We start from the raw sequence: 19,508 nt of genomic DNA on the forward strand, positions 1-19,508 counted from the left end.
TGCCTGAGGCTAGAAGGTGGAAACAGGGATTAATTACAAATGAGCACGAGTATCTTCTTGAGCTGATAGAAACGTTCTAATATGGAGTTGTGGTCGTGGTTGCGCCCCATGCAAGTTAATTAGAAAATAAGTCATTGAATTGCACGCTTAAAATGAGTAAACATTATGATATATAAATTTCACTTCACTAAAGTTGTGTTTGTTTGTTTAGGAGCCCGTCAGGAGTATGACAGCAACGTCGGTGTGGTTCCGACTTTGACTTCTTTTTTCACCAGGACTTTTTGGCAGAACGTGGGAGGAAATCGAGCCCATGGGGAGTTGTCTCGGAAATTAGATTCAAGAGACATGTTGAAACCAATTTTCAGCCTCTAAATTTATATGAAGAAACTGATCTTCCCGGAAACAAGAAGGCTCATGTTATTGCAATGAAAAACCAAGGGCCCGCTTTCTGGGTGTGACTGGATAAGAACCCTGGGTGATGGATGGTATCAAGGATGTTTCACAACAGCCACTCAGGAGGCCTGTGAACCGAACCAGTCACTTGCTGGAGATGCTGTTTATCGAGCAGTTTGCTAATGTTTCCCATATCCAGTGACCTGGACATTGCAGGTGAGTCACTGTCAAGTCTGTTCCTCTCTGCTCCCCTTTACCACGTTCCATTCAAACAGTTACTGTTCTGTTCGAGCAGGCTTCCCCCAGCCAGGCAACATGTAATATTTTAGGTTTCTTCATTCTTCTGTATGATGACATTACATATCTGTCTTCTTGAAACTTTGGTGAGGTTATGCTGACCCACCTTCCTGAGGGTAAGATGTGCCTACAGACGGCCGGTCCTCCCAGGACCCCTCAAAGGCCCTCTTCTAGATTCTGGAGATGCCTGCCCCTCCTGTGGACAAGGGAGAGCACTTATTGGCTGAGTTCATTGGCTCAAACCTCATAAACTTCCTATTCTCTTAATATGTATGGAACAAACAGCTGCCTGTTCTCAAAGTGGGTTTAGTATTGGGAGGTTCTAGCATTCTCCCTTCACATGAAACCCAGATCCCTCCAGCTTACTCCTGCTCCTTCCTCATGGAGTTGGATACAAAGACCGGGGTAGAACTGGGTCATCAGTGTGCTGCAGTTTCTATCCCTTGTGGGTGGGCCAGCCTCACGGGTGTATGTCACATCAGTGCTGCCTCTCTCATCTGCTTGAACTGCCGTTGACTCCGATTAGGGTGCTTGATGCTGATGGGCTTGTCTGCGTGTTTCCAAAAAATTAGTGAGCGTTGGCTGTTCCTTGGGAAGGGTCTGCCAGTGGGCCGTCCCCCAGCTCCAGTCCTGATCCCAGCCTTTATTTGATCCATAGTTCTAACAGTAACCCTAGTCTTAGAATTGGATGAACCCCTAACTCAAATGCGATAAGAACACAAAACACTTAGCATGATGACTGACACCATTTCATTGCCAACATATTATTTCACCTTTAGCCATATCCACTGTTTAATCCTAACCCTCATGGTGTTAATCCTATCTTCAGGTTTAATCAAAAGTCCCTTCCATTTATTGAATGCTTAGCGTGTCCCATGTCAGAATCTCTCTTCTACCCATCAGTCAATTTAGCTGTTCATCTGTCTTCCATCATCTGCCTGCTTCTATCAGTTCCAGGGCTTTTCAGTATCAGCACCACTGACATTTTGGGCTGGGTGATTCCTAGGGGCATGTCCTGTGCTTGTAGGGTGTGCAGCAGAACACCAAACCTCTATTCCCTAGATTTTGGTGGCTCTCCTCGCTCAAGTCGTGTTGTGGCAATCAAGAATGTCTCCAAACAATGCCAAATGTCCCCTTGGAGGAGGGGAACAAAATCGATCTAATCTGGCATCTATCAATTGCTTTTTACTGCTTCTTTCAAGAAGGTACAACATAGACACTCTTCCCGTTTTACAAATGAAGAAATTGAGGCTGAGAATTTAGGCGACTTGTACAAGATTCCATAAGTATTAAGTGATGGATCTGGGTTCTAAAATTAGATTAGCCTTATTTTAAAACATCCATGTTCTCTCTATCACATTAGGCTATTTTAAACATAATGCTACCTATTAGATCTTCAGTGCCATATTCTCCTTTATCCTTAATTTAAAATCATCCTCTAATTTAAATCTGACTCTCAAGCCCAAACATATGTCTTCCAGCTAAAACATACGTGAAAATATCTACACCGCAAACCTTCGTTCTAATCCTGTCAACTCAAGATGTAACCCTATTTCCAACCCCAATTCTTAACCATCCAGTTGCTTTCTAAATCCTGTTTCCATCATCCCAGACAAGGAGAGTGTTAATTGGAAGAGAACCCTCCAGCGCCAGTGAACCCAGCAGAAGTGGATAAGCTTGTTTGCGGCCAGGGACGTGTACGTTGTTCCAAAGGAGGAAGGTGCACATGGCCTCTTCTCTGCTGACCCACTGAGTGTGTGCACAGACCCCCTGAGGTTGGGACATTTGGAAATTCCCAAAATAGAAAGCTTCTGTTTGCCCTCTTCAGTGACAGGCTAGAGCTTATAAATGTAGCTTTTGCAAAACTGAGCCAACGAAGAAAGGGTTGTTAACCGATCAGTTGGCTTCTCAGAGCCTAACATATGGGTTCAGCTTCTACCCAGAAGTTTTGATTTCTGCCCTGATACTCTGAGGGCCATTAGATGGCTGACAGCTTCTGGCCTCCATGTCCAGAATTCAAACAGGGAGAGGTGTTGTTTTATAGCAATTAACAGTGATGCTTGGAAGAGATGGCAAGAAGCTGAAAAAAAAATTAATTGAAAATTTAACCTTCAAATAAAAATACTTAGACCTTAGACTTCCATTTGTAAGCAGCTTATACTGTCTGTGCACATTCTGTTGTATTATTTAAGTATTTTCTACACCATTTCTGATTAATACAGCAGTGCTATTTTCCAGTCCAGTCTCTTTAATAAATATATGTGTCAAATATCCGTTTCCTCCCCTGAATGCAAAGGCTTTTAATTCCCCTTGTTTGCATGTGCTAACTGGTTGTGTAACGAGATTAACAGCTCTGTCTTTTTCTTTCTGCAGATTTTATAAGAAAAGCCAGTGGGCTCCCAGACAAAGTTAAAAAGGTACCTTCTTTAATTTTGCATATTGTTAGCTACAATCCAGTTCCTAATGTTTGTTTTATTTCCATCTGTCAAAAGCAATGCCAAAATACGTTGTGTTTGCCTTGAGTTGGCTCAATTAATCCTCCTCTGGAAACGGTTCTGTCATTTCATGTTTGGTTAAGGCCCTAATTCAGTAGCTACCAAACAGGGGTTCATCTCTGCCAACGGCAGCCAGTAAAAGCACAGTTAATACAACTTTCTGGGAAATATCTGTTTGACAAAAGGGAAAGGTGGAGTAGCGCCCTTATAGGAAAGTTGATGTGGAGCCAGACCTGTCGCTCCCATGGGTGCAAATATGTGTGTCCTGGGCTTGATCCTGTAGACCAGTTCCTGTGGAGCTAAAAGAACCCAGCTAACAGGTCACACTGAGAGAGTGGCTTTGTGAGGACTCAACATGGGGCACCCATCCCCCACCAGCACCCCACAAAGTGCAGCCTCCTTGTAAGTCTGATGGTGGTACGTTCGTCTGCTAGGGCTGCCGTAACAAAATACTGCAGACTGGGTGGCTGAAACAACCAGGTTTTCTCAAGGTTCTGGAGGCTGGAAGTCCAAGATCATGGTGTCAGCAGGGTCAGTTTCTTCCAAGACCTCGCTCCTTAGCTTGTGGATGTGACCCGTGTCTTCACACGGGCTTCCCTCTGTGTTTGTGACTTGCCCATAGCAAAATGTCCTCTTTTTATAAGGACACCTGTCATACTGGAATGGGCCCACCGTAATGACCTCATTTTAACTTAATGACCTCTTTAAAGACCCTGTGTCCAAATATAGTCACATCCTGGGATACTTGAGGTTAGGACCTCAACATATGAATTTTGGAGGGATTTAGTTCAGCCCAAAACAGTTGGTAACCAGAAAGAAAATAAAAATATGATGAGGTAAGAAGGGACAGATCTTAGGCCAAATACCATAAAAGCAGTCACTCTGTAGCATTCTCTCTCTCACCTCTCACACTGCTTGCTTCTTCTCTATCTCTGAATAAAGCTCTAGCCACGGTTCCTATGCAGCAGAGTATTTTATGGAAGATAAGCTTTCATTTTAATTTTTTAAATTAATTAATTAATTTGGCTGCGCTGGGTCTTGGTTGCGGCACACAGGATCTTTATTGAGGCGTGCGGACTCTTAATTGCGGCATGCATGTGGGATCTAGTTCCCTCACCAGGGATTGAACCCAGGCCCCCTGCATTGGGAGCATAGAGTCTTAACCACTGGACCACCAGGGAAGTCCTAGTAGGTTTTTGCATCAGCCTGCTCTGAGTCCAAATCCTGACTTGACCTCTTATCAGCTGTATGACCAAGGGCAAGCTGTTTAAATTCTGACTTCTCAGGTTCCTCTTGTTAAAATGGGGTTAATAACTAACCTAGCTGACTTTGTTTCCTAAGGATAATAAGATACTATGTTTGAAAGCCAGTGGCATGCCAGGGTTGGGTAAATGGCGGTGGTCTGCCCTGAGTGCAGGTAGCCGGGGGCTGTGTTGTGGATAGAAAATTTTAAAGTAATAACACAATTGCCTTTTTAAACAGTGTCTGTAGTAAAAATACTCTTCCCCTCTCAGGGAAGATGCCAGGGCGTGCTGACCCACCCTCCCTTGTCTGGAGTAGGGGAGAACCATCTCTGTTTCTGTCTGTTGTGCATTAGCTGCATGTGTCCTCCCCCACCCCTCCCCCACACACGTGTGTCTTGGATTCAGGCATTCTCAGGACAGTGTAATCAGAGGTAGTTCACATGACTGCACATCTTATTTTTTATTCATTTTACTCAGATTGCCAAACCTCAGAGCTAAATTATATATGATTGAAGAGAGTCGTCATTTATTGTTGTTTTGAAAAGAGGAGACTTAGCAGTCTCTGGTTAGAGCCTACCTTTTCCTTCCCAAATATCTTCAGTTCCTCCATCCAGCTTCCAGGACTGGGTCCTCCCAGAAAATATCTTGATATGAGTTAGGAAGCAAAATATGCAACAACTAACCACCGGGGAAGTGTGTGTGGCTGGGCGCGTCACTTTTATGATTCTAGACCCCTTTCTGAAGTGGTACCTGATCCCCTCGCATCTTTATATGAAGTAGCTGCTTATGTAATCGCTATACTATATAAGTAGCTATTTTATATAAACAGAAGAACAGAGAGTTGGTTGGTTGTGCTAAAAAAAAAAAAAAGCAACATAAAACAGAATTCTGAATGGTACATTTCTTTTTTCAGTGGATGACATATGTCTTCATACAGTATCGAAAAGTCTAAACTCTTGGCATGAATCATTAAACTTTCCCAGAGAATATCTTACATTGGGATTTTACAAAGTAACATCCTCAGTCTAGATCTCCAAAGGTGGAGGAAATTGATGATAGTGTGTACATTGCATGGGGTATCATGCAGTTACTAAAATGATGGCTTTGATGGCCATTTAATAAATGGAGCTATTTGATCATATGTTAAGTGAACCAAAAGAAGCAAAATGCTATATAATACGTATTGGAAGGCTTAACAACAAAAAGTAAACACATCTCATTATGTCTAATAATATGTAAAACTTGGCACTCACATAAGAATGCCTTTGGAAAGAGCCCTTTCCTGTGAAGCGAGTGGCAAGTCTTGAATCTGCTCTGTCCACATTGGGTATCAGAATCTTACTAATGTATCCCATTAGCTTGCGCTTGACTTGGATTTCTGTAATTAACTGAACAGGTTGTATGGAGTCTGAGGGTGAAGGGTGGGATCTAATTTAGGATTTAACAACGGCACTCAGCAGATGGGTTAGTATGGTTGAACCCAATCTGAAATGAAAACGTTATAGAGATTTCTAGATGGTTGGCATGCCCATAATTCAGATAACCTTTGAATATTTCCAAGCAGGGCCTTAATAAAAAGCTGCAATTTCTTCTTAGTAAGACACGGCAAAATGTCTAGCTTGTATTTACCAGGAGAATTATCTTTTTGCTCAGATGGCTGATTTTTGCCAGCCAAGTTCTCTCCCCACACCCTCTGGACATGTTACAGATTTGCCCTAAGATAATATTTCCATGGGTCAGGCCCCTAATTGTGAGCTGCAGAATTTTCAAGTTTTCTGTTACTAGAAACTGTTAAGTTAGTAGACTGTGACTAATAAAGTTATTATAAAACCATGTTTGGAGGGCATCCTGCTCTCCTCTGTGCCCCGCCACATGCAACCACATCTCCGGTTTGTTCTGTACAGCATCCTCTGATTTCTGCCCCCTTATCTGATTTCTCTTTGATTGCCATGGGATGTGGAGCTTTCGGGTAGCGGCAATTATTTTTCAAAATGGGAAGATATGAATGACAAAGGGAACATCTCAGCTGCAGGGCGATAGATTCTATGCCTCCTCCTAAATACCACGATTCCATCCTCCCCCTAGAGTCTGGCTGGTGGGTCACTTCACACCCACAGCCACAAGGCTCCACATTGAACAAGGGGCCAGGAAGGAAACATATCGAGATGTTACTAGTGACTGCATTTCAGTCTTGGGATTATGGGAATATTTTCTTCCCTTTTTTCCAAATGTCCTTTAATGACTTTGATGAAAAGAAAAAGGTTTTTTTTTTTTAAAAAAACATAATAGTCTCGGTACTTTTTAATGTGCATACCAAACCTCTTGCTATCATGTGAGCTAACTCTGTTAATTTCAACACTTTTATCATCACACATGAGAAATGGAAATATTGAAATTTATAAAGAGGAATAACTGAAAATTTCCATTAAAATTATTACCACATGCTGGATGCTGGTAGGAGTAACTTTCTAATTTAAAAATTTGAGAAACATTTATATAAAAAAGAAACAAAATAAATAGGATAAATAGAAAGAAATGGAGATTATTGTCTATGATATTAAAAAATATGTGAGTCTGGTTCATCCCAGCCTTTATTTAATCACTTGTTTATTCATTCAACATTTTATATGGGCTCAGCCATTGGATTCACTGGTGAGCCAAGTACGTAGTCCCTGTCCTCAGGGGGCTTATAGTCTAGACTTATTTTCTATCAGAATAAATATATTCTAGGATTAACAGATGCTAAATTAAATGTGGAGAAAAAGGAAAACAATATATTACAGAACTATATATTGCATGCATGGAAGTATGTAGGATAAAAATTTATTTTCCTCTTCATCCAATACACATAGACACACACACACACACACACACACACACACACACACACACACTCACAGTGTCACACTGTCTCTACCTAGCTCAGAGACCCAGGATTTATACCAATCATAAAAGTAGTTATTTATTTAAAGCACTTGTTCTTGAAAGGGGTAGTTGACTCTCCTACCTCTTGTTCAGTCCCACCAATATCTACTCATAGACAAAATAAGTAATAAATTAAAGCAATCAATGAGGGCAGATGGGGCCCCCTTATATCTGAGGGGCCATAACCCCTACAGGGAAAGGGCTGTAGTAGGACAGAGACAGGAAAGCCCTGGTAGAAATGCATATAATAGAGGTGATTCCTATACTTCATTGAGTCATTGGTTTAAAGTGTCAGAGAACCAAACAGATGGATTAGGAGATGAGCTCACCTTGGTCTGTCAGTAGCTGAATGGAAGAACACTTATTACAGACTAGCAATTGCATGTGGCATTACTCAAGAACTTTTATAAAAAGTATATAAGTCAAAGGGGTTGGTTGGGAATACTGCAGAACAAAGAAAGAAATAACATCACCTTGAAAATGATCTGTGGTGTAAGTTGGGTGTTTGTGGGAGGGGAGATTTAGAATGTTTTATAAGATACAGGACGTTGGGACCCCAAAACAGTACTTGGAAACCTTTTTTGGAAACAACTACAACACAGACTGATATGAAACAATGGAGTGAGTGATAGGAGAATAAGTTCCAAGGAAGCTAACACTCAGCCGTAGGGAGGTGAACTGCTAACTACCTGCAGTGAAGACAGAAATTATCAGAAAGTCAAATCCAAGCTGTGTAGGATGAATTTGAAAATATGTCCCCAGACTGGATCTTTCCTTCCCTCTCTCCCTCCCTCTCTTCCTTCATTTTCTTTCCTTCTTTCCTTCAAGACTGTTTATCGAACAGCCTGTATGTGTCAGAGGAATACAAAGCAGACAATGAGAAAAGGATGGAGAGACAGAGAATGGATATAGCACACATACGTTTTAGATATTTTTAACGATTAAAAGCGAGCAATTGAAAGAAAACAATCATCAAGGGTATAATTAGATACAATTTTCTGAAGCTGAAAGGATCTAAATATGGAGATCAAAAATCCCCACTGTATTGTAAAAAGAGGTAATGAAAAAAAGATCTATACCTAGAAGAGCAGAGTAAATGCCAGAAAATGGAACAACTTGTACTGTGTTTTCAGAGAAAAGTGTGTGACCCAAGAGTGTTCTAACCAACCAAAATGGCCATTTATGGGTGAAGGCAAAAAAAACCCCACCAAAGCCAAAACCAAAACCCAAAACTGCAACAAGAGAAAAACAAAACAAACAAACAAACAAAACCCTACACAAACACAAAACAAAACAAAAAAGCATATTGAAATTGAAAAACTTCCAAAATATGTTACCAATAAAATCTTATTTGAAGGAAACAGCTTGAATATGATCTATACACAACAGAGAACTGACTTGAAATTAATCACTCAAAAATGGGGAAACCATGGCATTAAGAGGGATTGTGAGAAAAGAAAATATATAAAGTCAAAAGCTGGAGATATCCTTCCAATTTGAATGTAAATATAATTCTCAAAAATTATAATTATCAAAAAATATAATTCTCATGAATATTCTAAAAAGAGATGGTTCTTAATTATACAGTACTAATATAATAGAAAATGAATTTAGAAAAGGGACATGAAACACTCATTCAGTTGCTCATGTTACAAAAATATGAAAGTTGACATTAAATCTCACATATCAGAGAAAAATATGATCCAAACATATAAAAGTCAACCAAAGTAAAATTTACAAAAGGGTGAGTTCCTTCCAAACTACTGGGAAAAAATAAGCAAAATGTAGCCAAAAATTAATAAATAAAGTTAAGGGAGGAAATGGTAATAGTATGAAAAGTGGAAATAAAACAAGATGGCCAAATCAGTTAATCTAATGGAGCTAACTCTTCATATGCATTTTATTACATCATTTAATCCTCTTTTCAGATAAGAAAACTGAGGCACAGTCATTTTAAGTACATACAAAGTGCTTGGAGCAGATGTCCTGAGATAGTAACTGAGACATACAGTAACTTGCCATGTAGGGGTCATACAGTGACTTGACCCCTGACATCTCCCATGGCATTGTAGACGGGCAAAGCCCTTATCTTAACCTGCCTTGGACAGAAGACGCTATCTGAAATCTATAATATGAGTTTCTCATATTTTATCCTTGTAACAACACAATGCTATTATGGCTCCACTGTTAGATTGAGACTACGGGAGAAGATGGCAGTGGGAAGAAAAATACATGGAGAGGTCCCCGACAGATAATACTAGTACTGTAAACATCGAGATTTTACCTAGTAGTAACATCTTACTTACCTCTCATTTGACCTCTGTTCCTGGAGTGCTGATCTGACTCTATAGCCTAGAGGTATGCTTGCTTAAGCCAGACATTCCACCCAGTAGCCAGAAGTGAAATGAAGGGCTGACAAATCACAGCCCTGCCTCCCAGAGGAAACCAGGGGGAGAGGGGTGCAGGGGCTACCGGTGAAAGGTTTCTGTCGGCATTTTTAGATCATTTAAGAAGATTGCGTATAATTAACAATATTTTCCAACAATTGAGAAAACCAAACTCCTATTGTGTTCAACAGTAAAATCCCATTCAGGGCTACATTGAACTAAAAGTCAAAGGAATTTGAAAAAGTTGGTTGCAAAATATTACCGAGGAACTGCAAAAACAAAGAAAACAGGGCTGACAACCTTAGTTTCCAACAAACTCTATTCCAGGCCAAATAATATTAAAGGAGACAGAGACTGTCATTTCACAATCCGCAGTACAGATAAAATAGTCACGAAAATTTATTTGCCGAATGACATAGCATCAAAATATATAAAGCTAAAAATGTTGGAAATAAAATGGGAAATTTACAGAAACATGTTTAGGGAGAGAGTAACACACCTCTCTTACTTATGGCAGATAAAATAGACTAAAATAACTAAGTACATAGACAAATTTAAATAAAATAAGACTATTCATATATTAAAATTATAATGTTTGTTTCATCAGAAGATTTATAAAATTGTATCTTACTCTAAGCCACAACAGTAAGCACAATAAAGTCCTTAAAGCAGATGTTTTGTAAGATCAGCTCTCCAAATTTAATGTCAGATAAATAAAAATCAAAAATAAAAAGAAATAATAATGAACATTAAAATTTCTCTCTAAATTTTGGGCTGATAAAGAATAGGAAGTCAATTGCTAATTACTTAGAAAGAAAATAAAGGTAAGACTATGCCATCATAAACACATGTTGTGCTGCTAAAGCTTTACTCCTGGGCAAACTTTTTAAAATAAATTTATTTATTTATTTATTGGCTGCATTGGGTCTTTGCTGCTACACACGGGCTTTCTCTAGTTGAAGCGTGCGGGGGCTACTCTTCATTGCGGTGCGTGGGCTGCTCATCGCAGCAGCTTCTCTTGTTGTGGAGCACAGGCTCTAGGCGTGTGGGCTTCAGTAGTTGCGGCACACAGGCTCAACAGTTGTGGCACATGGGCTTAGTTGCTCTGCGGCATGTGGGATCTTCCTGGAGCAGGGATCAAACCCATGTCCCTTGCATTGGCAGGCAGATTCTTAACCACTGTGCCACCAGGGAAGTCCCTAGGCAAATTCATATGGTAAATCAATTCCTTATTTAATAAGAAGTAAGAAAAGTAAGCTGATCAGTCTCTTTAAAATGTTAGACTGAGAACCCAAAACTAACCTAGGGAGACTAGGTAGATGCAAATGATGAAAAGAACAAAAATAAATTGAAATAGAAAATTATTATAAATAGAAGAAATAAATCATTGTAGGAAATAGTATCCAACCCTTCTCTCCCCACCCCTACCCCCCCCTCGTGTCATATAATATCGAAAATAAAAAAGATCAACTAGATCAACTTCTGGTAATCTTATTAAAGAAAAAAAAAGAATCACCATTCACCCTTAAGGAAAATTAAAGAGACACTGGATAATTCCAAATATAAAGAACATTTAAAAATAAGAGAATACAATTATAGTGCACAACTTGAGGTAAACACATTGATAAAATTATTGATAAAATCAATTATTTAGGAAAGAAATAGAAATAACTGAAATTGGCCCCAGGAAAAAAAGAAAGTCCCACTAATTAATTGCATAGCTGAGTGACAGAAAAAAATGAAGGTGTACTGTTTTAATGTGGCAGGCAATTTCATTGATGGGTTCTCTCAAACTATTGAAAATCAGATAATTTCTATGATTTATAAATTCTCACGCAGCATAGACAAAATATGAATATGTGTTTCCAAGCAATGCTACAGACTATATAGATTTGATATGCCTATTAAAATACCTTTGACGATGCAAAAAAAAAAAAACTAGCAAAACAACATAAATTTAAGAGAGGACTGTAGGACCATATGCTGCTGAGTTTATGGAATAGACTGAGAAGCACAGTCTCAAAACCAGCCAGGCTCTTCAGTTCACAGAATCTAGAGAAAAGTCTCAACCTATCAAGTTATCTCTTGCTCGCTCTCTCTCTCACGTGCATATTCCGATGCACACACATGCATGTACTCTCTCTTACATGCGTGTGCGCACACACACACACACACACACACACGAAAACACAGAGCTTTGAGACTCACCATCACTGTCTAACCCTCACTTGAAGTCCCAGTAGTTTCACTGATGAGAATGGTAGGTGACCATCCACAAGCATTGTGGGAAATTTATTATAAACGCGAAAGTTCCAGAACCCTGCTCCATGCTCAGGCTTCCATTAACTACTTGCTTTTAAAGACATAGAAATAATAACCCGGGGAGATGCAGAAATAAAAGTGATGGCAGGAGAGATGTTTCATTCTGGGTTATTTATTTGCGTGAGATAAAGTGGCATAACTAGTGGCAGGGAACCCACTTGTTGGAGCAGAAGAATATTAAAGCTGAGCCCAATGAATGAATGAATGAATGACTGCGGCCAGTATTCTAGGGAACCTGGGTGGTGACTATAACGCTATCGACTCTGGCTCCTAAAAAGCATAGGTTTATTCCTCTCGATTTGGGATGAGCGAAACAAATAGATAATTTAAAAAATCACCAAAGTGGGGGCCTTTGCGTAAGAGAAAGGAAGCATCGCTCTGGAGACACAAAGAAAAACTGTATCTCTGAAAAATATATTTTGTAAGGTAAGTTTAAAATAGAAGTCTACGGCAAGTGCTAGAAACAATCAGCCTCTGTGAAATAGAATCAAGGTGGCACAAGAGAGGCAAGAGATTAAGATGAACATAAAGGAGCAAAGAGAAGAACAGCGCATAAGAAATCTCAAAATGTCATAGTGAACTTTTTGTTTGTGGTCTGTTTTGTCTTGGCTGCGTTGGGTCTTTGTTGGTGTGTGCGGGCTTTCTCTAGTTGCTGCAAGTGGGGGCTACTCTTCGTTGCGGTGCGGGGGCTTCGCATTGCAGTGGCTTCTCTTGTTGCGGAGCACGGGCTCTAGGCATGTGGGCTTCAGTAGTTGTGGCTCAAAGGCTCAGTAGTTGTGGTGCTCGGGTTTAGTCGCTTCGCAGCACGTGGGATCTTCCTGGACCAGGGATCTAACCCGTGTCCCCTGCACTGGCAGGCAGATTCTTAACCACTGTGCCACCAGGGAAGTCCCGTCATGGTGGAATTTTAAATTTGCATAGGCAGCAACAGAAAGCAGAACTGACATCACGGTGGAATCAATTACATCCCTAGAATCAGTGATGTGGACCGGAAATGAGATACGTTGTAATCTGCCATATGTTCTCGCGAGGGGATTTGGAACATATTTTAATTTTACTTTTTTGATAATTTAGGATTCTCCTTTTAATTTCCCATTTTTTTCACTCTGCTCTAATCAAATTATTCTTTTAGAAGCTACTGGGCATATGTAGATTTCTGCTTCTATGCAAATGTACCCCAGCGTGCTGCACAGTTCTTAAGTCATTTTTAAAATTTCTCTTCTTCTCATCCTCTCACTAGACCCCCAACACCCGTAATTTCATTCTGAGTTAGATCTGCCTCTTTTCCATCCCCTCCAAGCTTTACCCTTTAGATGTAAGAATCTTCTAATCAACCGTGCACTAGAAAAGCAACTAACCAATTTTATTAGAAGTACGTGAAAAAATAATTGCCAATAGACGTTAAATTTTTTAAATGGTGCTGCCTGAGGCCATGAAGAATTCGTCTTTGAGTCTATTAAGAGACATTATGATCATTATTTTAACTCCTCAGTGGGTTTTTTTTCCTGGTTCTTCTGTCATTATTCACTCTCGTTCTACATAGCGGATTGATTTAGCTACTTAGGTGTTTTGTATATAAAATCATCTTAATGAGTATTGATTGAAGCACATGTTTGTACAGCTGCCTTGGAGGTATCTGTAGAGTAAGGCCATTGGATTTCTTCTGGATTCTTCACAAAGATGGGGTGACTGTTGTTTTAACAGACCTAGGAATGATTGTCTCAATTGTAGGAATAGTTGGAAGGGTTAGAGATGAGGATTAACGCAGGACATTTCTTTAAGATTCCTGGGAGCTGGGATGAGCCCTCCATCCCCAGCCCCAGCCCCTCTCGAATTCAAGGAAAGCCTGGGCTTATACACTCTTCAAGTTTCCTCTCCTAGAGCTGAATGCAGCTTCAGGGCTGCTGAGGGACCATGTCTCTCTCGAGCCTTGAAATTTAGTTTATGTGGTCGCAGTGGGATAGAGAAATGGGATAGCCTCTGCGTAGGAGGTGTCAGTTACTGCAGTGGAATCACCCCCTCAAGCCAGGTTGCTGGACTCTTGTTTTATTTTTTAACTAATTTTTGTTGGAGTATAGTTGATGTACAATGTTGTGTTAGTTTCTGCTATACAGCAAAGTGAATCAGTTATACATATACATATATCCACTCTTTTTTAGATTCCCTTCCCATTTAGAGTTGACTCTTTCTACACGGAGGGCTTCACAACTTATGTTTCTGCCATCTTGCTCTCCAAAGCTGCATGGGGTGGGCTGGGAATCTGCTTGTGGGACAATCAGTTAATCACTTGCTCTCCGACAACCCAAGGACTAGAAGATCCCTCTGTGGGCGTTTTTTTGTAGTTCCCATTGAGATAAATGGGGATTCTGAATTTTAAATAAAACAGCCTGAACTATTGGATAGTGGGAAGGGCCACAGTTGTTCTGGGAACCAACTATTTTAGCTCTTTTGTTTAGTGGTTTGCTGGATGCTATCACTGGGCTGGTATCATTGACTTTATTTGCAAAATAAAGAAGAAGGAGGAGGAAGAGAAAAAGAAGAGAGGTAAACCGAAAGAGGAGGGTCACTTTTCTCTCTCCAGAGAAATTTGGATATAAGGATCTACCATGAGTCAGCATCCCCCTGAGTAAGCGAGAAGGAGCTTTTATTTTCATGCCCCAGCCAAAGACTGAAGAGAAAAGAAACACAAAACAGACAAACAGAACTAGTTCGTTTTTCTTTCTGGGACTGTGAGGCATGGAAAGTCAACCTCGCTCCCAAGGCATGAATCCTGACTCCAGGAATATGACACATGGAATAGGATGTTAAATGAAGAGGGATCTTGGAACACTTTGAGTTCAACTCTCCACTCTGGAGAAAAACAGAGTGCAAACCCCTCGACAAATGACTCTCACTCTTCATGTACCTTTTTCTTAGGCTGACGCAGAGTGGAGTCAGGATTCACTGCCTGCTTCAAGCCTGCTTGGGTCTCCTCCACTCCCTCACCCCTCAAATAAGCAAGGGTGGCCACATTCCAGCTTCTCTTTCTTCTAGTTTCCGCTTCTCTTTCTCGGTCCTGGGGGCTGGGGCAAACTTTAAATAGTGTATTGGTCCTGAGTGCAGTTTGGGTGTAGAAAGAAAGATGCATGAAGTGAAATTGCTTGCAAGGCACTAGAAGGCTAAGACAAAGTGAATGCCCCAGGGAAGATCAGGTTGAGAGAGACATGAGCCTAGCAGTCTGGCCCAAGCAGGAAATGGATGGCACACCAGGGAGGAGAGGGGAGAGGGGTGCTGTGCAGGGCCATAGCCAGCTTGAGGACGCTCTGCAGGAAGGGCGTCTGAGGCAGAAGTACCCCAATCTCCCTCTCCCTCTCTTGAGTTTCTTGCGGGGGCTCCCCACTGGCCACATCCAAAGAGATGCTAGAAGACAAGTGCCCTGCTGCAGTCCTAACAGGTCAGCCCTCCACGACAAGGGCCAGAGAGAGGAGGGAGAGGGGTGGACTTGGAGGTTGCACAGCTCAAAAGAGGAGGTGCCTGGAAGTCTGGAGAAGTCCTGCAACTTTGACCCAACTGCTGTCTCCCTGCATCGTGGCACCCATCAGTCACAGGGAGCACCAGTGTGAGAGGGAAGGAGTGGGAACTGAGTTCCCTCTCCTGCTCTGCCCGTTAGACGGGTGAGCCTGAGACCACGTTGCCTCCCATGGGGCCAGACAGTGATTCCTAACAGAAAGCTCTCTCCGGATAACACACCAATCCTTGGGCTAACAGCTGTCTCAGACTCAGGACAGCACAGAAGCACATTCTGCAGGACCGTTGATAGCATGTTCCCCTCATTGCACTAAAAGAGTAACAGCAACTCCTGAAACCCCATCTGGTTATGGTGCACATACCAGAAAGGCGGTGATGTCTTCCATCCTTTGGTTTTAGTAGAGACTGTTTTCAAATGGAAGCAATCTGTCTTTCTCATGTCTGGGAAGAGTGGTTATTAACTACGGAGAAACTGTCTCTAACAGTAGGTCAATTAATTACTGCATTTTAGAGCTGCTTCTTGAAAAACAGCAATTAATTTCACTGTGTTTCTGGGTATTTCTTCTCCAGACCTTTTCCATTTGAAATCACTGTTATTCTGGGCAGATATGGAAACTTGATTATTTCTGAGGGCTTTACCGGGGATCATATTCCTTCTTTCTTTTTTTTTTTTTTTTTTTTTTTTGAATGAATGCAGGGATACAATTAGGTTTTAATTATCGCTGGCACCTTTTCACTATTGGAAATAGACAAGAAGACAGAAAATGGGAAGAATTCATACTGAAAGGAGAGTTGTTAAATACTCAGAAAGGCTATTTATCCAAATACATCTTAAATGAAAATGCTATCTGATATGAAAAATAGAATCCAAACACAACATGGGGGTATTTCTGTTTACTGATTAATATTCTTTGCACTTTCCTGGTCTATCTAATGGGTTAGTTCTTCTGTAAGACTTTTTTTTGGGGTGAGAGAAATCAAAGGGACTATTCTCACCTATTCCATAACCTTTTAACTCAGCTTCAGCTGCATTAACGTTGACTGGTTTGGATGCTGCCGCCCTCCTATTTGGTTTCTCAAAAAGCTACAGAGAACTTGGCTGGCTTTTGTCCAAAGGGCAGTGAGCAGTAATTTTTCATTGCCATGTATCATCTGGCTGTGGGAAGTGGCCACATCTGGGTTTAGAGATATAAGTCGGGCATTTCACACTGACCTTGCCAGACCTTCCTGAAGATGTGTGCTTTCAAGCCATTCTCATAGGTAGAAACCAAGTTTTCTCAACCTCAGCACTTTTAACGTTTTGGGCTGACGGATTCTTTGTGTATTGGAGAATGTTAAGTAGCATCCCCAGCCTGTACCCACTAGATGCCAGTAGCAGCCCTCTCCCCTCAGCTGTGATGGTCAAAACTGTCCCCGGGCATTGCTAAATGTCTGCTGGGGGTGGGGGGGTGGGGGCAAAATCATCTCTAACTGAGAACCACTGGTATAAACCCAACTATTTATGGTTATAGAGCTAGATGATAGACTATGGATAAGTAGACATGAGCATATGCATTTATAGCCCAATAATATGAGGGTTGTGGTTTGTGGAAAGACTTTGTGTATTAGGTTCAGGAAACAGAACCAGTAGGATATAGATAGATGATATAGATATAGATATGGATATAGATATATAAGAAGAGATTTGTTATAGGAATTGGCTTATTTGATTATGGAAGCTGAGAAGTTCCACAATCTGCTGTCTGCAAGCTGGAGAAGCAGGAAAGCTGGTAGCATAATTCAAGTCCAAAGGCCTGAGAACCAGGAATGCTGATGCCCAAGGAAAGGAGAAATGGATGTCCCAGCTCACCAAAGAGAGCAAATTCCGCCTTCCTCCACTTTTTCATTGTATTCAGGCTCTCGATGGATTGGGTGATGCTCCCCTACACTGTGAGGATAGTCTACGGGTTCAAATGTTAATCTCTTTTGGAAACACCCTCACAGACACACCCACAAGTAATGTTTTACCAGCTATCTGGGCGTCCCTTGGCCCTGACATGTTGACACATACGGTTACCCATCACACCTCGTACTGTATGTTCAGGCACGTGTGGATTTCTGTCCAGTCTTTGTCCAAAACGAGCTCTGGGATACTTCCTCATTTCTGGAGCCTAACAATGTTGACCCCATAGGTTTTGGCGGAAAATCCATGAGCTTGAAAAGTGCTTGTTACCAAGCCCAGGATACAGTAGGGGCTCCAGGAAAGCTCTTTCCTGTCCACATGCAGAAACTGTCAGTGCTAAATAGACCCATTACTGTAGTGGAAACAAAAAAGGCATTCCCTTCATTGATAGATGTTTCTATCCTCTTTGCTCTGTGTCAGCTGGAAGAGATTTCTGTCTCTGTTTCATGTGTATCACTTCACTTGAAATTGCTTTTCTTTAAAAAGTGTGTAAGCAACATACAAACACATTCTTGTTGCAAAACTTCAAACACCACAGATAAAGCTTGAGTCTCCCTTGACTTTTTATGCCAAGGCCACCCCCATCCCCAGAGGCAACCATGGGCATCAGATTAAGGTGTTTCCTTCTCAAGTCTTTACATTATTATCAATTTGTGTGGGTAAACATATATATTTTTAATCTTATACATAGTGATGTGTTATCTTTTCCCCACATATACTGTTAGTATACAGACCTGACTCATTCATTTTGATTGCTGTTTGGGCAGTCCACAGTCTGGGGCTGTCAGTTGTTTCAGATTTTGGGCAGTCACAAACAATCCTGCTATGAACAGATAACATCTCATTGGGTATTTACCTATAAGAGTCACCAAGAAGGGAAATTGTTGGGACAGAGATGGTAAGTATATTTTAAATTTTTATAGAAAAGGCTAGGTTGCCCTCCAGAGTGGCTGGACCATTTTATATTACTAGCATTCAGTAGCATCAAACTTGTATTTTTTTTTTTTTTTTTGGCCAATCAGGTAGAAAAAACAAACGTTGTTTTAATTTGCATTCTACTGATTACTGTCCAAAGGATTATATTTTCTTATGTTTGTTGGCTTTTTTTTTTTTTTTTTTTACTTTTGAGATTTGCCTCTTCCTTTCTTGTGCCTGCTTCTGCATTGGATTGTCATCTTTTTCCTATTGATTGTACGATTGTTTTTTTATATGTTCTGCATATTAATTCTTTGTTATACACATTGCCCAAGAAGAGACTTTAAGACACTGCACAGTAAGCACTTCAAAGGGCATCAGGTTAAAAAGCTGCCGTCTGGGATAATTAGCGAGCTTTTCCCAGCTGTGCTGTGTCCCCTTCTCCTTGTCCCTGCTTTCCCAATTACATCCTTGATATTGGCTCGCCCCAGCTGCAGGTGTCTTCCTGAACCTTCGAGATCTCCTACATCCTGGGCAGTCCCCCACCTCCCTGCCCCCGAGCTCAGAGGCCACGGCGTGTGCCTGCTCCAGGCAAGTACAGCAGCGCGCCTTGCAACCTTCCCTTCCTCAGAGCTGCATTCCCAGCGTGCGGCACGAAACACCATCCGTGGAATACTGATAACTGTTGCAGGCAAACAAGACTCATGACATAAATTTGCAAAACACTTGGCTGAACCAAATTCAATACCTTTTCTCACTGCAGGTCAGTTTTTTCTTTCAGCGCCTTTGCTATGCCACCCTGTATGTGTCCCTCCAAGAGGGGATGAGTGAGCCGCATTTCCCAAATGCCTTTCATGAGGTAGGACTTTTTTCCCAGAGCTTCTCTTAAGCCTGCCTCACCATGGAGGATGTTTCAGGGCATTTGTTGTGGTACATGCAACAAGAGTGTGGCTTGAAAGCTGTCACAGGTTCTTCCTAGAATGGGTCTGTGTGTGTAGGTGTGTGGGGGGGTGTGGGTGTGCGTGTGTGCACACCATGCTGTGTCCTGTTTCCTTTGTGTTCTGTGGGTCTTTCTCACACG

At 41.2% G+C, this 19,508-nt stretch overlaps 1 long non-coding RNA gene across 1 annotated transcript in view; it reads left to right on the forward strand.

Annotated features, from left to right (window-relative positions):
- The first annotated feature begins 557 nt into the window (after positions 1-557).
- Positions 558-19,508, forward strand: part of LOC130839078 (uncharacterized) — a 93,619-nt gene continuing 74,668 nt past the window's right edge. The window contains exons 1-2 of the long non-coding RNA XR_009049761.1: positions 558-609; positions 3,064-3,107. This is a non-coding gene — a long non-coding RNA (uncharacterized LOC130839078). The remainder of the gene's footprint in view (positions 610-3,063; positions 3,108-19,508) is intronic.

This window comes from Hippopotamus amphibius, chromosome 16 (assembly GCF_030028045.1).
Source record: "Hippopotamus amphibius kiboko isolate mHipAmp2 chromosome 16, mHipAmp2.hap2, whole genome shotgun sequence".
In the NCBI taxonomy this organism is placed as follows: Eukaryota; Metazoa; Chordata; class Mammalia; order Artiodactyla; family Hippopotamidae; genus Hippopotamus; species Hippopotamus amphibius.